A 13400-nucleotide genomic window follows, 5' to 3' on the forward strand; every position below is an offset into this window, starting at 1 on the left:
AGCAACTGGAGCTTAGTGTGTGTTTTTCCACCATCGAAAGCTCACTAGGCTTTCAGAGAAGTTTAGGTTAACCTGACCATATGCGTCTTTCACAAACCCAGGCTGTTGCAATCCTTCCTTCTGCAGCCAAAGACATTTCTGAAATGTAGCCACAGATGTAATGAAGGAAACAGCAGATACGTTCAAATTCAAGTTTATTACCACTGACCTATTATTGAGCAAAATAGTGAGGTAGTGTTCATGGATTCTTGGACCAGTTAGAAAGCTGATGGTGACTATTTCATAACATTTGGAAAAGATAAAGACAGAATAAACAGCTGTGGAATTGGGACAATAGATGTTAAGTGACCATGCACCTATATATTTATCTCACACAAAATGCTGGTGGAACACAGCAGGCCAGGCAGCATCTATAGGGAGAAGCGCTGTCGACGTCTCAGCCCGAAACGTCAACAGCGCTTCTCCCTATAGATGCTGCCTGGCCTGCTGTGTTCCACCAGCATTTTGTGTGTGTTGTTGTTTGAATTTCCAGCACCTGCAGATTTCCTCATGTTTGCTCTATATATTTATCTGTTGATTTTGACCTACAACCAAAGAATACTACTTGGAAACTAAATTCAAGTCTACTCAATGATCCCTACTTTAAAGAACAAATTTTAAAAAGAAATTGGTATTTACTTAGAATTCATTGATAATGGAGATGTTTTACCTTCCATTCTATGGGATACTCTGAAGGCTGTTTTAAGAGGGAAAATTATAGCGATATCTTCATATAAGAAAAAAAAGGAATAAAACATTAGAGGAATTACAGAATAGGCTGAAGGAACTAGAAAAAAACACAAATTGAATTTGGCATAGGATACATTAGAGGAAATTTTTAAAATTAGGGATGAAGTTAATTGTTTGGCTACGCAAGAAATCAGGAAAAATTTAATGTTTCTGAAACAGAGACATTATGAAAGTGGATCAAAATCTATGAAAATACTGGCATGGAAACGGAAAAAAAAAGATAGCAGAAAATACAATTCATAGAATTAGGGATCCAAGAACTAAAATGATAAAAAAAATAAGCTAAGTGAAATTCAAGAAGCTTTTGAAGTATTTAACAAAACTCTATATTCCAAAGTTCTAGGGGGAAGCATAACCCAAATTGACACCTTCCTGAATTCTCTAGAGTTACCCACTTTAAGCGAAGAACAAAATAGAACAATGACTGCTGACATAACTGAAGTTGAATTAAAAGCTGCAATTAGTAGGCTTAAATTAAGCAAGTCAGCAGGATCAGATGGGTATACGGCAGAGTGGTACAAAGAATTTAAAAATGAGTTAATTTCTGTCTTACTCCCCACGCTGAACTGGGCTCTAAAAAAGGCACAAATGCCACCCAGTTGGAAGGAAGCGATAATCTCAGCTCTACAGAAAGAAGGCAAGGATATAATGGAATGTGGGTCATTTGGACCAATATCCATTCTTAATGTAGATTATAGATTATTTACCTCTGTCATGGCCAAACGATTAGAGGAGTTTCTACCCATACTGATACATAACGATCAGACAGGTTTTATACAACAACGCTAAACACAAGACAATATAGGAAGGACACTTCACATTATGGATCATATACAAAAAAATAAAATCAAAGCAATAGTAATAAGCATGGATGCTGGAAAGGCATTTGATTCAGTTAATTGGAATTTTCTTTACAGAGTTTTACATAGATTTGGTTTCCATGACACAATTATTAAAACTATACAGGCACTTACATGACAACCCTACTGCTAGGATTAAAATCAATGGATACTTATCAAATAGTCATACCCTAGAAAGGGGCTCGAGACAGGGTTGTGCATGGTCACCACTACTCTTCGCGCTATATCTGAAACCATTAGCTCAATACATCAGACAAAATGAAGATATCAGGGGAACTACTATTAAAGGGACAGCGCATAAATTGGCTTGTTACGCAGATGACATTTTGATCTATCTAGGGCAACCAACATACTCTTTACCTAAATTGATGCAGTCCTTTGAACAATATGGTCAATTATCAGGATACAAGATCTACATAGATAAAACCCAATTACTTTCATATTACTATAGCCCACCAAGAGAAATTGAAAGTAGATATCCCTGGCATTGGCAAACAGAGTTTTTCAAATATTTGGGCATCATTATGCCAAAACAATTATCAAAATTATCAGCCTATATATAAAAAAATTAAGGAAGATGTAACAAGATGGAACCTAATTCTTTTTGTTCAGTCTCCGTTCAAGGATTGAATCTATTAAAATGAATATATCGCCCAGACTATTATATCTTTTTCAGACCCTACCAATAGAGATTAATCAAAATCAATTCAATGAATGGAACAAAATGTTATCAAGATATACTTGGCAAGGTAAAAGGCCTAGAGTTCCTCTCAAAACTTTGCAATTAGCCAAGGAACAGGGGGGATCTCTACCTTCTCTTAGAGATTATTATTTTGCAACACAGTTGAGAGCTGTGATACGTTGGTGCAACCCATCATATGACGCTCAATGGAAAAACATTGGGGAGCGGGTACTTCCCATCCCCATACAAGCAATTTTGGCTGACAAATGTACATAAATACTATTGATAACCCATGGGTGAGATAGACTATTAAAATATGGAAAACTATTATAAAAGAATATAAACTAGATATTGCAATTCTTAAATGGTGTGCATATGACTTGGATTTTACGCCGAATAAACTGGATGCTAGATTTAAGGACTGATCAGCTAAAGGAATAACAGTTCTTTGCAATATAACGAAAGAAGGAACACTGTTCAGTTTTGAAATGCTTAAAGAGAAACACATTAGAAAAACAAGACTTTTATTGGTATTTACAGATGCGACAATATGTTAATAGGACGGATAAAAATGTAACCAAGGCAAGAACATGCTTGATAGAGCTATTTAGAAAAGCATATAATTCAGATAACAGTAGTAGAATCATTTCAAGCATGTATAAGGGTTTGTCCAATCTTAAAACATATTCGACTTCATACATTAAAACAAAATGGGAGAAGGAAGGAGGGATAATTATATCAGAGGAAAAATGGACAACAATATGGAGATATCAATGGAAGTGTACCAGTTCACAGAAATGGAGGGAGTTCGGATGAAAAATCTTGATAAGATATTTTATTACACCCTCTCAGAAATCCCATTATGATAGTAACCTCACTGTTTGCTGGAGGAATGGTCGAAATCAAAATGCAAACCATTACGATATTTTCTGGGAAGGCCCCATTACCAAAGACTATTGGAGGGGGATACACAATGCCCTACAGGACATCTTTAAATGTGAAATACCCTTAGAAAGTAAGACCATATATTTTGGGTATATACCTCAAAAATGGTTGAAAAGAGATAAATATTTAATGAATATACTGCTAGTGGCTGATAAAAAGACTCTTACCAGGAAATGGTTATCACAGAAGAGCCCAACCTTAAATGCATGGATGGAAATTACAATGGACATTTACAAAATGGAGAATAACAGCATCTGTTAATCATAAGTTGGAACAATTTGATACATACTGGGAAAATGGTTTAACTACATAACACCTCATAGGCCTGATTTTATCCTCACAAATCAATGAATATGTTGTAAAAAAAGATCACTCCCTACTTGTACATAGTTTTCTCCTTTCGCTTGTTCTTTCTTTCCTCTGTTTTGTATAAGTGCATACCTCAGATAAATATTATGTGGAGATTTGTGGCATATATGACTGACTATATGATATATATGTACAATATCTGAAGTACATCTTATGGAAATGTTTGTTTGATGATGAACGTGAATAAAAAAATAAATTATAAAAGAGAAATCTGATGGTGGCGGAGAAGAAGCTGTTCCAAAAACGTTGAGTAAGCATCCTCGTGATCCTATACCTCCTCTCTGAATGCAGCAATGAGAAAAGGGCATCCCTCAGATTCTGTGGCTCCTTCATGACATTGCCTGTTGAAGATAGAGAAACACAGAAAACGTAGAAAGCCTACAGCACAATACAAGCCCTTCGGCCCACAAAGCTGTGCCGAACATGTCCTTACCTTAGAAATTACCTAGGGTTACCCATAGCCCTCTATTTTTCTAAGCTCCATGTACCTATCCAGAAGTCTCTTAAAAGACCCTATCATATCCGCCTCCACCACTGTCACCGGCAGCCTATTCCACACTCTCACCACTCCCCATGTAAAAAACTTACCCCTTGACATCTCCTCTGTATCTACTTCCAAGCACCTTAAAACTGTGCCCTCTCATGCTAGCAATTTCAGCCCTGGGGAAAAGCCTCTGACTATCCACATGATCAATGCCTCTCATCATCTTATACACCTCTGTCAGGTCACCTCTCATCCTCCGTCGCTCCAAGGAGAAAAGGCCAAGTTCATGCAACCTATTCTCATAGAGCATGCTCCCCAATCCAGGCAACATCCTTGTAAATATCCTCTGCAACCTTTCTATGGTTTCCACATCCTTCCTGTAGTGAGGCCACCAGAAGTGAGCACAGTACTCCAAATAGGGTCTGACCAGGGTCCTATGTAGCTGTAACATTACCTCTTGGCTCCTAAACTCAATCCCACGATTGATGAAGGCCAATGCACCGTATGCCTTCTTAACCACAGAGTCAACCTGCGCAGCTGCTTTGAGTGTCCTGTGGACTCGGACCCCAAGATCCCTCTGATCCTCCACACGGCCAAGAGTCTTACCACTAATACTATATTCTGCTATCATATTTGACCTACCAAAATGAACCACCTCACACTTACCTGAGTTGAACTCCATCTGCCACTTCTCAGCCCAGTTTTGCATCCTATCAATGTCCTGCTGTAACCTCTGACAGCCCTCCACACTATCCACAACATCCCCGACCTTTGTGTCATCAGAAAATTTACTAACTGATCCCTCTACTTCCTCATCCAGATCATTTATAAAAATCAGCAAGAGAAGGGGTCCTAGAACAGAACCCTGAGGCACACCACTGATCACCTACCTCCATGCAGAATATGACCCGTCTACAACCTCTTTTTGCCTTCTGTGGGCAAGCCAGTTTTGGATCCACAAAGCAATGTCCCCTTAGATCCCATGCCTCCTTACTTTTTCAATAAGCCTTGCATGGGGTACCTTGTCAAATGCCTTGCTGAAATCAATGATTGATAAGTTCATGGCCTAAGGTAGAAGGAGATGTTATTAACTTCAAACTTTCTGCATTTTCACTCAAAGAGTTGAACTGCATGTGCATGTAATGAGAGCTGTATAACTCATCTCCTTCTACCTTAGGCCTTCTACAAAGAAGGGATCCGTATGCTCCACGACCACTGGACTAAGCGTGTACATGTAGGAGGGGACAATGTTAAAAAATAAATGTGCTAGGCTTTCTACCTTAGGACACAAACTTATCAATCACCCCTCATACTCTACATCTACTGTTCTACTTTCATCAATGTGTTTAGTCACATCAAAAAATTCAATCAGGCTCGTAAGGCATGACCTGCCTTTCACAAAGTCATGCTGACTATTCCTAATCATATTATGCCTCTCCAAATATTCATAAATTCTGCCTCTCAGGATCTTCTCCATCAGCTTACCAACCACTGAAGTAAGACTCACTGGCTCATAATTTCCTGGGCTATCTCTACTCCCTTTCTTGAATAATGGAACAACATCCGCAACCCTCCAAGCCTCCGGAACCTCTCCCGTCCCCATTGCACCTGCTTTGCCCCCTGATCAGGGCCAGGTGAAGCCATGGGAGCAGCCGGTGCAGATCACAAGTCCTGGTTACGTGACCACTGACACCAGGCAGACAATCTCTGAAGAGGATTGATAAGGGGTGGGCTCATCCGTCTTGTAAAGACACTGCCCAGAAGAAGGCAATGGCAAACCACTTCTGTAGAAAACTTTGCCAAGAATAATCATGGTCATGGAAAGGCCATGATCGCGCATGTCGTAACAAGGCATGTAATGACGACGATGATGATGATGAAATGCGAGCAAGTACATACCTGTGGGAACACCTATTACCATGTAAGAAAGGCAGGAACTTTGTTTCATGTCTAAGATGGATCTTTGCAATGACCTTTATCTCCTTGATGTAAAGGTTTCAGAACTGACTCATTGTTACAAGAGAAATCTCCTGGCTTGGAATGTGTTTATTTCTGTAGGCCACAATCCAGTGAATGGTACCTTATTTAGCAACAAGACTAGGCCAGTTGTTTCCAACAGCGGTGACAAGTGATGGGCCACACCCTCATTATTAATACTTCATTACCTTGCACCCATTGACAAGCTTCTCAGCAGGTCAGGCAGCATCTACGGAGGGTAAACATTAGGATCCTCCACCAGGACTGGAAAGGAAGGGGGAAGAAGCCAGAAGAGAAGGTCGGGGAATTAGTACAAGTTGGCGGGTGATAGGTGAGACCAGGTGAGGGGGGAAGGTGGGTGGATGGGTGGGGGAGGGGGGGAACGAAGGAAGAAGCTGGTAGGTGATAGGTAGAAGTAAAGGGCTGAAGAAGAATGAATCTGATAGGAGAGGAGAGTGGACCATGGGAGAAAGGAAAGGAGGGGGGCACCAAATGGAGGATGTGGGCAGGTGATGAGATGAGAATGGGGAATAGAAAACGAGAGAAGGTGCAGGGGAGAGCGATCAAGAATTCATGAATCCTGATGATGGGTTTTGGCCTAAAACCTCAACTGTTTATTCCCCTCCATGGATGCCGTCTGACCTGCTGAGTTCTCCAGCATTTTGTGTGTGTGTTACTCTGAATTTCCAGCATCTGCAGAATCTCTTGTGTTTATTGACAACGTTCTTCCCCCACAATTGAGAGGGAACACCATTCCCACATTCCTATATCCTGCTTCACCTTGGTCAGTGCACCAGTGTTCATGGCCGATCTTATCCAGTTCATTCAGATAATCAGATTCGATGGTGATGGCAACAAGGGATTGGTTGGACTAGCTGCCAAAGGACATGGGCTCTCTTCATTTGGCTCTGCTCACGAAGGATAGATGAACATGGTAGCAAACACCAATCGATCTAAGGACTATTGTCCTATCGTTGTTGCCCTTCAACCACCAAGCTCCCGTACCAGTGTGGATGGCTTCACTCACTCAGCGTTGAACTGACCACACAGCCTGTAGGCTCACTTCAGGGACTCTGCCTTAGGTCTTTCATGGGTTCTGTTGGATTTCTTTATTTCCTGTGGGTCCAAGAAAATGAATCTCAGGGTTCTATGTGGTATATATACTTCGATAATAAGTTTACTTTGAATTTTGATGGTGGGTCTGAGCAAGGGACAGAGAATTTGTCTACGTACAGCATTGACCTGAGTACACCTCCTACCTGGATTAGAAAAAGAAGAAGAATAGCCCTTAACTCGGCAGTGGAGTTATCGGGGCACCGTCATGACGGTGTTTCCGTAGCAAGCTATTCTTGCTTTTACGAGGCCAAGTTGCTAGCTCGACGCTCAACCCGACTTGGATTTGAACTCAGGAACCTTCGCTCCGGGGTCCGGCGCTGATATTATTGCGCCACCAAGAGGGACCACCTGGATTAGGGAGCATGTCTTACGTGGAGCCGTTGAGCGAGCTGGCTTTTCTCTTTGAAGTGAAGGGGGATACAAGACGGTAAGAGTCACAGTCAGAGCAGACAGACAGTGTCTTTCTTTTCTGGGGTGGAAATGGCTAAGACGAGGGGGCACAATTTTAAGGTGAATGGAGGAAAGTATAGAGGTTGGTTTTTTTACACAGAGGGTGGTGGGTGCATGGAACAGGGGTGGGGGCAGAGGCAGATATATTAGGGGCATTTCAGAGACTCTTAAATAAATAGGCACATAAATGAAAGGGAAATGGAGGGCTATATGAGAGGGAAGCATTGGATCAGGGATTCTTAACCGGGGGTCCGAGGATAGATTCCAGGGGGTCCGTGAACCTGGATGGGAAAAAAATTACATCTTTATTTTCATTAACCTCGAACTGAAATTTAGCGTTTCCTTCCGTTATGAATGTAGGCAATAAACCAAAGTAGTATTAGCAGTTCCGATGACTTTGTCACCAATTGAATTTACAGATATTTTCATATCACATTACAGCTGATCCCAAAATATCGTGTATGGGTCACTCATCACTAAATCGTGGTAGTTATTAGACCCATCGCTAGATCGAACGTGATCGCAGTCTTCCCATCCTCAGACATTTGTATGACGTAGCTGGCTAAATATCGGGCAACCCTGTGATTGGACGTCATGTTGCTTTGTCAAAAAAAAATCATTTTAATATTCTTATTCAAACTAAACAACTGCAGCCCTCACACTGATATGTCTTCAAAATATAGCATTTATTTTTAACTTGCCTACATTTTAAATGTATAGTCTTGCTATTTAATATGTTAATAAAGAAGCACATTTATCACTATATCACAAAATTGTTTTATATTTTGATAACTATTTCAAAATAATTGGTCTCTTTTGTATTTTATTTTATATACTTGAATACATGATTCTGAGAAGGGGTCCATAGGCTTCACTGGATGGCCAAAAGGTCCATGGTACATAAAAGGTTAAGAACCCCCGCGTTAGATTGATCTTGGAGGATTGAAACATTGCCCAAAGGGCCTATACATGGCAGTAGTGTTTGATGTTCTGTAATTTGATTCATCAGTCAGACAAGACAAAGGGTAGGCAATGCTGGTTCTTGATTTGATGGGAACATTACATTTCCTGTCCGTTAATTTGGACTGTCCTTCTGATGCCTGTGTAGAGCGATTGTATCCAATTATCAATCATCATCATCAGTTATGTGCTGTATCACATGATGTGGACGATCATGATCTTTCCATGATTATTCTTGGTAAATTTTTCAACAGAAATGGTTTGCTTTATCGAGTATTTTCATAACCTTCCTCTTGACTAGGGTTTTTTTTTTCTCTTCTTTTTGGTCCCTTGCTTTCAGCTCCCTTTTTTTTCTGGTAGTAGGCATTATTATCCTCTGTTGCTAAGTGTATTCACAGTCTGGGAGTTTGACTGTCCGGACTTATACTCTTTATACTGTGTGGTGGTTGGTCTGGAGTTGTTGTTTTTTTCTTGTGTTGGGTTTGGGGAGGACACTAAGCTCACTTGTCTTTAATTTAGGTGCTTTTTTGTTAAATTCTCTTCCTCTGTAGCATATTGTTATTGTATGCTTAATCTTGCACTGTATTAATGCTCCTCATTAGGATTTGGGGTTTTTAATTTTGTAAAATGTTTTGAAAAACTAATTTAAAAATTAAAAAAAAAGAAATGGTTTCCCTTTGCCTTCTTCTGGGCAGTGTCTTCACAAGACGGGTGACCCCAGCCATTATCAAGTGAATTGAATTGACTTTATTACTTACATCCTTCATATACATGAGGAGCAATAATCTTTACGTTACGTCTCCGTCTCTCTTCCAAGATTATCTGCCTGGCATCAGTGGTCGCGTAACCGGGTCTTGTGATGTGCACCGGCTGCTCATATGACCATCACTGCCTGCTCCCATGGCTTCACATGACCCTGATCGGGGGCTAAGCAGGTGCTACACCTTACCCAAGGGTGACCTGCAGGCCAGCGGAGGGAAGGAGCACCTTACACCTCCTTTGGTGGAGACGTAGCTTCACCACCCCACCCGAATTACCAGTACTCTACCCAAACCCCAGTTTGGACATCACATGCATAATATCATTATACTGGAGAAGGTGCAGAAAGAGTTACGCGGATGTCATCCGAAAGGCTTGTGTTACAAGGAGTGGCTGGATTGGCTGGAACTTTTCCTCCTAGACTGGTCAGAGGTGACTTGATAGAGATGTACAAGATGATAAGAGGCGTAGATAGAGTGGAGAGCCAGGGACGTTTTCCCAGGGTGGGAATGACTAATACAAAGGCACATAAGAAGGTTGGCGTCATTCAATGTCTGTTGTGAGATGCTGAAGATGTTCTATAGGTCAGTTGTGGAGAGCGCCCTCTTCTTTGTGGTGGCGTGTTGGGGAGGAAGCATTAAGAAGAGGGACGCCTCACGTCTTAATAAGCTGGTAAGGAAGGCGGGCTCTGTCGTGGGCAAAGTACTGGAGAGTTTAACATCGGTAGCTGAGCGAAGGGCGCTGAGTAGGCTACGGTCAATTATGGATAACTCTGAACATCCTCTACATAGCACCATCCAGAGACAGAGAAGCAGTTTCAGCGACAGGTAACTATCGATGCAATGCTCCTCAGACAGGATGAAGAGGTCAATACTCCCCAATGCCATTAGGCTTTACAATTCTACCGCCAGGACTTAAGAACTTTTTAAAGCTATTATTAATGCTTTTTGAGATGGTGATTTAGATGCATATCATATTTTTTACTGAGTTAAGTATTGTATGTAATTAGTTTTGCTACAACAAGTGTATGGGACATTGGAAAAAAGTTGTATTTCCCCATGGGGATGAATAAAGTATCTATCTATCTATCTATCTATCTATCTATCTATCTATCTATCTATCTATCTATCTATCTATCTATCATACTCAGAGGGCAGTATAGGAGAGATGACAGGGGTAGGATTTTTTGCACAGAGAATGGTTGGTGTGTGACCAGAGGAGGTTGAATGTTGACCTTATTGGCATTTATAAAACAATGAGGGTCAGAGGTAAAATGTATGGTCAAAATCAGGGTAGGGGTGAGGACATAAACTTACGGTGAGGGGGGTAATGGAGATCCGAGGGGCAATTGTTTCACACAGAGGGAGGTGAGTGTATGGAATGAGCTGCCAGATGGACTAGTAAAGAAGGGTATAATTACAAAATTTCAAAGGCATTTGGATAATAATATGGATAGGAAAGGCTTAGAGCAGGGGTTCCCAACCTTTTTTATGCCATGGACCCTTACCATTAACTGAGGCGTCCGTGGACCTCAGGTTGGGAAGCTCTGGTTTTGAGGGATATGGGTTAAATGCAGGCCAAGGGACCAGCTCAGTTAGACAACTTTGATGGCACAGTTGAGTTGGGCAAAAGGACCTATTTCAGTGCTTTGTTATTATGACATCCTCCATCTTCTATCAAAGACCTTCTCCTGGACCAAGCTGACCAGGCAAGTGTACGATCCCTGTCCCACAAACCAGATGTGAGGTGGTCAGGGATCTTCCTGACAGGCTGGAACAGGTGCATCATGCCATACCACCTGCCCCACATAGAAAGGTTTCTGCAGAGAAATACCCTTTACCACAGCCAGTCAGGTAGAGGTCCATACAGGGTGCTTATTTCAGGAGTGTATAAAACCTGTGAACTGCTGTTGAAGCAGAGTGGGTGTAATTAGGGTCTCAATGCAAGGACTGTGGCCTCTGGGAGAACCTTGACATTGGCTTTGCAGAGATATTGTTATGAGAGCTTGTCTGAGCATCAGTTGGAATTGGGATTGGTTTCACGTTGACATAAGCAACACACTTCAAGTCAAGTCAAGTCACTTTTTATTGTCATTTCGACCACAACTGCTGGTACAGTACATAGTAAAAACGGGACAACGTTTTTCAGGACCATGGTGCTACATGAAACAACACAAAAACTACACTGAACTACGTAAAACAACATGAAAACTACACTAGACTACAGACCTACCCAGGACTACATAAAGTACACAGAACAGTGCAGGCGTTACAATAAATAATAAACAAGACAATAGGCACAGCAGAGGGCAGTAGGTTGGTAGTCCGATGGCTTGGGAGGAAAATCTGTTACATGAATAATCAGCTGAATGGCGGCGTCTGGGATTCTGTCTGTGTCTGTACCCCCGCCGTGTATTTCGTTGCCACAGATGTAGTCCAATTTAGTGTCCATTGGAGAGCAGAATGGACGGGAGAGCCGGCCAGCTGGGGCTTGCTTTTCTCCTGACACGGACTCCTGCCCGCTCGCCTTGCTTCCGCTTCCTCGCACATCGCACACCTGGCACACCACGGTACGCTTCAATTTTCCGGTGTACATGCGACGAATAAAGCTATTCTCTCTTTAAGTGAGCCACGATAGAATGGAGGAGCAGACACGATGGGCTGAATGGCCTAATTCTGCTTCCACGTCTTATGGTTTTATGGCCAAGTGTGCCGAGACAGGGTGAAAAACGTGCACACCGTTCGTACTCATCAAATCATTGCACAGTGCAGTGACGTAGAACAGAATAAAGTGTAACAGCTACAGAGAAAGTGCAGTACAGTGCGAGATCACAACAACGAGAGGTCAAGAGTTCATCTTATTGTACTAGGGAACTGTTCAGTAGCCTTATAACAGTAGCATAGACGCTGTCCCTGAGCCTGGTGTTAAGTGCTTTCAGTCGTTTGTTTCTTCTGTCAAAGTGAGAGGGGGGAGAAGAGGGGGTGCCCGGGGTGGGTGGAGACTTTGTGCTGGCCGCTTTACTGAGGCAGTGAGAAGTGCAAACGGAGTCCGTGGAGGGGCGGCTGGTTTATGAGATGCGCTGAGCCATGTCCACAGCTCTTTACAGTTTCTTGTGGTTTTGCTCAGAGCCGTTGAGCATTAGAATCAGGTTTAGAATCGCAGATATATATTGAGAAATTTGTGGTGTTGTGGAAGCGTTACAGCGCCAAACATTAAAAAGTGCCATAAATTAAGGTAACAAATATATATAAAATTAAATCAAGCAAGTAGTGCAAAAATAGTGAGGTAGTGTTCACAGGTTCACTGTCTGCTCAGGAAACTGAAAGCTGAGGGGAAGCAGCATTGTAAAGAGCTGACTGCAAATTGCATGTACTGTATTCTCCTGTACTGTAGCTCCTCCCGAGCAGAGGCAATAAGCACAACGCATGCTAAATGCTGAAGGGGCTCGGTGAGTCAGGCAGCAAACTGTGGGCCGGAACCCTTCCTCAGGACTGGAAAGGAAGGGGGAAGGCACCAGAATAAAAAGATGGGGTGAGGGGAAAGGAGGGTCGCTGGAAGGTGATGGGTGAAGCCAGGTGGGTGGGAAATGTAAGGGGCTGGAGAGGGATCTGATAGGAGAGGGGAGTGGACCGTAGGAGAACGGGAAACAGAGGCACCAGGGGAAGGTGATAGGCAGGTGAGGAGAGGTAAGAGGCCAGAATGGGGAATAGAAGAAGAGGGGAGGGGGAGGGAAATTTTTTACCGGAAGGAGAAATCAATGTTCATACCATCTGGTTGGAGGCTACCCAGATGGAATATAAGGCGTTGCTCCTCCACCCTGAGGGTGGCCTCAGCCTGGCACAAGAGGAGGCATTGGACCAACATGTCGGAACGGGAATGGGAATGGGAATTAAAATGTCTGGCCAGCGGGAAGTTCCACTTTGGGCAGATGGAGCGGAGGTGTTTGATGAAGCAGTCCTCCATTTTACGATGGGTCTCACCAATGTAGAGGAGGCTGCATCAGGAGCAC

Source organism: Hemitrygon akajei, chromosome 1, assembly GCF_048418815.1.
Source record: "Hemitrygon akajei chromosome 1, sHemAka1.3, whole genome shotgun sequence".
NCBI classification, from domain to species: Eukaryota; Metazoa; Chordata; class Chondrichthyes; order Myliobatiformes; family Dasyatidae; genus Hemitrygon; species Hemitrygon akajei.